This window comes from Macaca mulatta, chromosome 10 (genome assembly GCF_049350105.2).
Source record: "Macaca mulatta isolate MMU2019108-1 chromosome 10, T2T-MMU8v2.0, whole genome shotgun sequence".
NCBI classification, from domain to species: Eukaryota; Metazoa; Chordata; class Mammalia; order Primates; family Cercopithecidae; genus Macaca; species Macaca mulatta.
The window spans coordinates 99,468,511-99,475,779 of NC_133415.1; the positions used below are offsets into that span (position 1 = coordinate 99,468,511).

At 40.1% G+C, this 7,269-nt stretch overlaps 1 protein-coding gene across 1 annotated transcript in view; it reads right to left on the minus strand.

Moving 5' to 3' along the window:
- Positions 1-7,269, minus strand: part of SLC13A3 (solute carrier family 13 member 3) — a 105,138-nt gene extending 97,869 nt beyond the window's left edge. The window contains exon 1 of the mRNA XM_015148894.3: positions 7,173-7,269. The gene's annotated coding sequence lies outside the window, so the exon portion shown is untranslated. The remainder of the gene's footprint in view (positions 1-7,172) is intronic.

Below are 7,269 nucleotides of genomic sequence, written 5' to 3' on the forward strand. Positions count from 1 at the left end.
ATTACCAAATGCCGATTAATAATTTTTTCTTTGTTGTTGTACCTAAGAAGGGGTAAAAATTACAACCTTGCAAAGTTCTGAAAATATACATAAGAAACAAAGTAAATTCTATGAGTTCAGCACTTTTGTAACTGACCTTGGTATAAAGATATGAATTTATAAGTCTTATCAGCAATGAATTTGTGTATATTTGATCTGCTGCTTAATATGCTTGAACCATTTGAAATAATCTGCTTGGGGGCCGGGCACGGTGGCTCACACCTGTAATCCCAGCACTTTGGGAGGCTGAGGTAGGATTGCTTGAGACCAGGAGTTTGATATCAGCCTGGGCAACATAGTGAGATATCATCGCTATTTTAAAAAATAAAATAAAATAAAAAAAGAATCATCTTAGCTGGGTGCAGTGGCTCACACCTGTAATTTCAGCACTCTGGGAGGCCGAGGCAGGAGGATCGTTTGAGCTCAGGAGTTTGAGACCAGCCCAGGCAACATAATGAGACCCTGTCGCTACAAAAAAAAAAAAAAAAAAAAAAAAAAATTAGCAGGGCATGGTGGTGCATGCCTGTAGTCTCAGCTACTTGAGAGGCTGAAGTGGGAGGATTGATTAAGCCCCGGAGGTGAGGGCTACAGCGAGCTATAATTGTGCCACTATACTCCAGCCTGGGTGACAGATCAAGACCCTGTCACACACAAAAAAAAAGGTCAGGGGGCTTTACTAAGATTTGTAATTGCAGTCTATGTTGTACAAGGGAATTTAATCAAGTTTGTGATCTATGTCAAATGCAAGGAATGTTGGCTTTCCAGCTTATTTACTCATGAATAATAACGGCCACACTCACTACATGTTTACTCTAGTTCAGGTCCTATTCTAAGAGCTTTACATGATTTAATTCATTGAACATTTAAATAACCCTATGAAATAGGTTCTGTTATATTGCCATTTTGCAGAGGAGGAAACTGAGGTACAGGGAAATTGAGTAACTTATCCAAGGACACACAGCTGTTGAGTGGGGATTCAAACCCATTCACTGCAGTCCCCATGCAAAACCAACAGTACACCGTAATAATTCTAGTAGAGGTGTCTATTAGATCTGTGCAATATGACTTTAATACTGAGCATTGAACAAAGTAAAGTAGCAGTGAGTATTCTCCATGCACCAAATCCCTGAAAGTATTAATATTAAAGGAGTTGTCAACAATTTGAGTGTATTAATTCAAGAGGCTATTTCCCAATACTCATTCCCCTCAGATAACAAGGGTGCTACCTGCACTTCTTTAAACTTCTAGCACGTGGTTCTCAACCCCGGCTGCACATTGGAATCACCTGAGGAGCATTAACAGTGCTGATGCTCCATCCTCAGAGAGTCTGATTTCATTGTCTAGGATGTGGCTTGGCCATCAGGATTTTTTTTAAGCTCCAAGCAGACTCTAAAGGATAGCTTGGATTCAGAACCACCATCCCTAAAAATCTAATTCATGCTTTGCCAGATTCTGGTGAAACCTGGGAAATGTGAACTGGCTTTTTATCATATCACGTCTAAAGGCTGAAGCCACCCTCCTGAGTTAGTACAGAATCTTGACACCCAACAGCTCTGGGGCCTGGGCATGGTCTATGCTAGATGCCTTGTCAATGTTTACTTAACTATTAATAATATTTGAATACCTACCAGACTTGGTTTTGCTCATTAGTAAACTTGGGATTAATGAGACATACCTTTCATCATGTGTTTTATTCAATACTTGCTATATGGCAACTATACACCAGGCTGTATATACAGTAATGAATAAGACTAAAAAATTAAAATCCCTGACCTCATGGAACTTACATGATGGCAGATGCAAATAATAAACAAATAAATGAGTAAAATGTATTATAATCAAAAGATGAAAATATGGCAAATCTGGGAAGAAAAAAGAAGCAGCAAAGGGAAGTTGACAGTGATGCTTTGGAGGTGCTCTTGTAGATAAGGTGGTCAGGGAAGCTGTCCACGAAGAGGACCCTAAGTTAAACTGAGACCTAAAGAAAGTGAACAAATGAACTTCTGGGTATGCAAAGGAAGCATTCCAAGAAGAAGGAGAAGTCAAATGCAATGGCTTTGAGGCAGCAGCCAACATGACAGGTCTTAGCATCATCAAGGAACTGGAGTGCAGAGACAGGGTCACAGCCAGCCAGCAAGGACTCAAAGTAGGATCCCGAAAGCCCAAGTAAGGACTTTCACACTCAGTGACCAGGGCAGCCATTGTAGAGATTTGAGAAGAATGGCATATTCTGCTTTCATTTTTTTAAAAAAGTCAGGATGTCAAGGCTGCAGTGAGTGGTGTTTGCATCACTGCACTCCAGCCTGGGCAATACAGCAAGTACTGTCTCAAAAAAAAAAAAAAAAAAAAGTGTAATTTAATGATTTTTCAGGACACTGACAATGCAACCATCACTACAATTAATTTAAAACATTTTCATCACCCCAAAGGGAAACCTCATGCCCACTAACGGTCACTCCCTATCTCCCCGCAACCTCCCCAGTCCCAGGCAACTACTAAGATACTTCCTGTCTGTATAGATTTGCCTATTCTGGACATTTCATATAAATGGAATCATATTAAATGTGGTCCTTTTGTGTCTGGCTTCGCTGACTTAACATAATGCTTTCAAGATTCATCTCTGTCATAGCGTGCATTGGTACTACATTTCTTTTTATTGCTGAATAATATTGTATGGGTGTATCCTACTTTATTATTCATTCATCAGTTAATACACATTTGGACTGTTTGAACTTTCTGGCTATTATGAATAATGCTGCCTTGACCATTACTGTACAAGTTTTTGGACATGTTTATATTTTTCTTAGGTACATACCTAGGAGTGAAATTTCTGGGTTATATGGTAAGTAACTCTATGTCTCAACTTTTGAGGAACTGCCCGGCTGTTTTCCAAGGTGTCTGCACTATTTCACAATCCCACCAGCAGTGTATGAAGATTCCAGTTACTCTACATTTTCCCAGCACTTGTCATTATTTACCTTTTTAATGATAGCCATCCTAGTACATGTGTTTTTTTTGTTTTTTTTTTTTTTCAAAGATACCTCAGGCTAAGACAATGGTGGCTTGGACCAGATTAGTAACGGCAGAGGTGGTAGGAAAGAATTCAATTCTGGATATACTTTGCCAGCAGAGCTGGCAGGTCCTGCTGAAACTCTGATGAGGCTATGAGAGAGAGGAACTGGTACTGGGATCAAATATGAGATGGTGGGATATTTCTCAAAGTGTGAGAGGAATACTAGTGAGGAAACACAGATAATTTCATGTCAGACATTTAAATAACATTGAATCACAGAAAGTGAAAGTTATCCTGTGTAACTTTTCTTTAACTCCTCATTATACCATGGAGAGAGTCACAGTTGGGTGTCAGTATCCCTTTAAGACCTCATCACCTATAAATCTTCTTTTGTAACAGACAGAAAAGGGTTTGGAGTCAGAAACATTGGCCTCTTGCTGAGCCAGGCAATATCGTTTTATTTTTATTTTGTTTATTCTTATAATTACTTTTGGCTTAAGGAGAGTGATTTTTGGTTTTGTTTTTGTTGTTGTTGTTGTTGTTGTTGCTTTGAGACAGGGTCTCATTCTGTTACCCAGGCTGGAGTGCAGTTGCGTGATCATGGCTCACTGCAGCCTTGACTTCCCTGGCTTAAGCAATCCTCCCACTTCAGCATCCTGAGTAGCTGGAACTATAGGCACACACCACCATACCTGGCTAATTTTTAAATTTTTTGTAGAGATAGGGCCTTGCTATGTTGCCCAGGTTGGTCTCGAACTCCTGGGCTCCAGCGACCCTCCTGCCTCGGCCTCTCAAAATGTTGTGATTATAGGCATGAGCCACCACACCTGTCTGAGATTTTTGTTTTTTATTAAAGCCTATGACTTTTTTAAAAAGCTCTCCGTTTAATTTAAATCTATTTAAGTTTACAATGTAAAGCAACTCAAAGAAAAATGCCAAGTAACTTGGAGTGCAGGGAGTACATGGCAAAGGCAAAATTCCGAAAATTTGAGGCCAAAATCTGAAATTTGGGAGACCACGAGATAGCAAGAGAAAATCCCAGGAAGGGGTGTGGCACTCACTTCCTATCCAGATCATGCTGATGCCGTTCCTATAAACCCTGAGGGCAAGTTATTTCCCAATGGACCCATTCCAAGCTATGATGAAACTGTCTTCCATGACCTTTCAGGTTGGGACTTGATCCTGAGCCAGCCCAATAACCGGCTTCATCAAAGGCTCCAGACAACATTGTATGGAGGGACAAAGGCCCTCCAGAGAACACTTTGGACCTTCAAGGTCTGGGCATGGGAGTACTCTAAACCGGAAAAGCTGTTTCTAGAGAACTGGACTCATTGACATCAAAGGAACTCTGGTCCATGCCCCAAAGTCTAAGTAGAGGCGGCTGAGACCAGGGCATATTTTACTGGTGGGCCTGGGTTGGGTTCCCTGTTCCAGAACCAGCTAAGATATTAAGAGTACAATATTTGGCATTAGAGCAGAGGTTTCAATCTGGTGGCTTAAATGTAGTCATCATCATAACAATATTAATATTAGTGAGCACATATACTCCACTTATTATTTGCCAGGCTCCGTTTTCAGTACTTTACCTGTCTTAACTCATTCCATCCTTATAAAATCCATCTGCATTACCTATGTGAATCTGTCACCCCTGCATTAGACAAAGCTACATTCAAATTCTGGCTGGGCCACTTGCTTGTTGCTGGGCAGGAGGTTTCACCCAAACTGAGTTTCCTCATCTGAAACGAGAACTATAATGTGCACAGGCATATCTCGTCTCATTGTGTTTTACAGATATTGCATTTTTGTGACAACCTTACAGTGAGCAATTCTCCTGGCATCATTTTTCCAACAGCATGTGCTCACTTCATGTAGGTCACATTTTGGTAATCCTTGCACAATTTCAAACTTTTTTTTAATCATATCTGTTATGGTGATCTGTGATCAGTGATCTTTGAAGTTACTATTATAATTGTTTTGAGGTGCCATGAACTGTGCCCATATAAGATGGCAAACTTAGTGGATAAATGTTGTGTGTGTTCTGCTTGCTCCACCGACTGGCTGTTCCCCAATCTCTCTCCCTCTCCTCAAGCCTCCCTATTCTCTGAGATACAATACTATTGAAATTAGTCCAACTAATAATCCTTCAATGGCCTCAAAGTATTCAAATGAAAGAAAGAGTCATATGTCTCTCACTTTAAAATCAAAAGCTAGAAATGATTACGCTTAGTGAGGAAGGCACGTCAAAAGTCAACGCAGGCCAAAACCTAGGCCTCTTGTGCCAAACAGTCAACTTGTGAGTGTAAAGGAAAAGTTCTGGAAGGAAATTAAAAGTGCTACTCCAGTGAACACATGGATGATAAGAAAGCAAAACAGCCTTATTGCTGATATGGAGAAAGTTTTAGTAGTCTAACATAGAAGATTAAACCAGCCACAACATTCCCAAGCCAAAGCCTAATCCAGAGAAAGACCCTAACTCTCTTTAATTCTATGAAGACTGAGGGAGGCGAGGAAGCTGCAGAAGAGAAGTTTGAAGTTAGCTGAGTACATGAGGTTTAAGGAAAGAAGCCATCTGCATAACATAAAAGTGCGAAGTGAAAGAGCAAGTGATGAAGTAGAAGCTACACCAAGTTAACCAGAAGATCAAGCTAAGGTCACTGATGAAGATGACTACACTGAACAACAGATTTTCAACATAGATGAAATACTCTTCTATTGGAAGAAGATGCCATCTAGGACTTCTATAGCCAGAGAGAAGTCAATGCCTGGCTTCAAAGCTTCAAAGGACAAGTTGACTCTCTGGTTAGGGCCTAATGCAGCTGGTAACTCTAAGTTGAAGATTTGCTCATTTACCATTCTGAAAATCTTAAGGCCCATAAGAATTATGCTAAATCTATGCTGCTTATGCTCTATAAATGGAGCAACAAAGTCTAGATGACAGTACATCTGTTTACAGGATGTTTTACTGAATATTTTAAGCCTACTGTTGAGATATACTGTTCAGTAGACTGTGGAAGGGAATTCTTAAAGAACTTCCACAGTCAATGAATGGCTTGACCAACATTAATTTTCATTCCTTACTAGGTATGTCCATTGGACAGATAAGGAAACTGAGACTCAGAGGAATTAAGACATTCGTCCCAGGTCACACAGCTGGTGCATGATAGAGCTGAAATTCCAATGATACACACTGCTACTCCCATATCCCCACACAAATATTGAGCTCTTTTTCTTGTTGGAGTCATCAGAAGATCAAGAAGTTATTATGTGTGTTGAGTGAAGGAATATAACACATGGCCTGAAATCCAGAGACACACTTCAGCTAAAGGAGAAATCTTGTGTTCCACCCCCCTCCCCCGACCCCCTGCCTCACTTAACTTCCTTTTAAAGATTGTCAGAGATAGGTCAAGTCCTTTAATCAAGTCATCCTATACCATTAATTGAGCACTTACTATGCCCCAGACACTATGCTCAGTGCTTCCTCAGCTTTTCTCATTTTATTTTTACAACCACCCTTCCAGATGGGTGTGATTACCTTCATTACAGAGGAAGAGACGAAAACTCAGAGATGTGTCTTCTGACTCCAAAGTCTGTGTTGCTAACCCTCAACTAGACTGTTCCCAAGCCTGCCATCGTGCCCACCTTAGGGCAAAGTTAGAAAAACCCCAGGTTGATGGGAGTTATTGGCAAGATACCACATAAGCTGGGTGGGTCTGACCACTGGCAACCAAGGCAAATTAGAGACTGTGACTCAAGGTACTCATAATTTTATTGTACTACCATTTGTATAAATAATAAATACCATTTTTGAGGGACAATGCCTACAATTTATAAAATTGTTTTCTAAGCACTATGCTAAGAACATTATACAGACATTTCCTGATTGTTGATGGTTAGACTTAGAATTTTTCAACTTTACAATGGATTTACTGAGAGTATTAAGTGCTTTTTTAACTTAAGATATGTTCAACTTACAATGGGTTTATTGAGGGGTAACACTATTGTAAGTTAAGAAGTATCTGTATAGAAATACATACAAAACTTCATACTGCCCAGTGTGTAAAGACATAAAAAAATACATGCATACTTAACAATGCAGATGGATAAATAAAAAATTGGTTACCTTGCTTGTCTCCTAGAAGGTGCACTGGGAGGCTTGGGAGGCTGGTAGAGCAGAGATCACTCATATGCAGCTTCCTTTGGACCTTAGTGCCACTTCC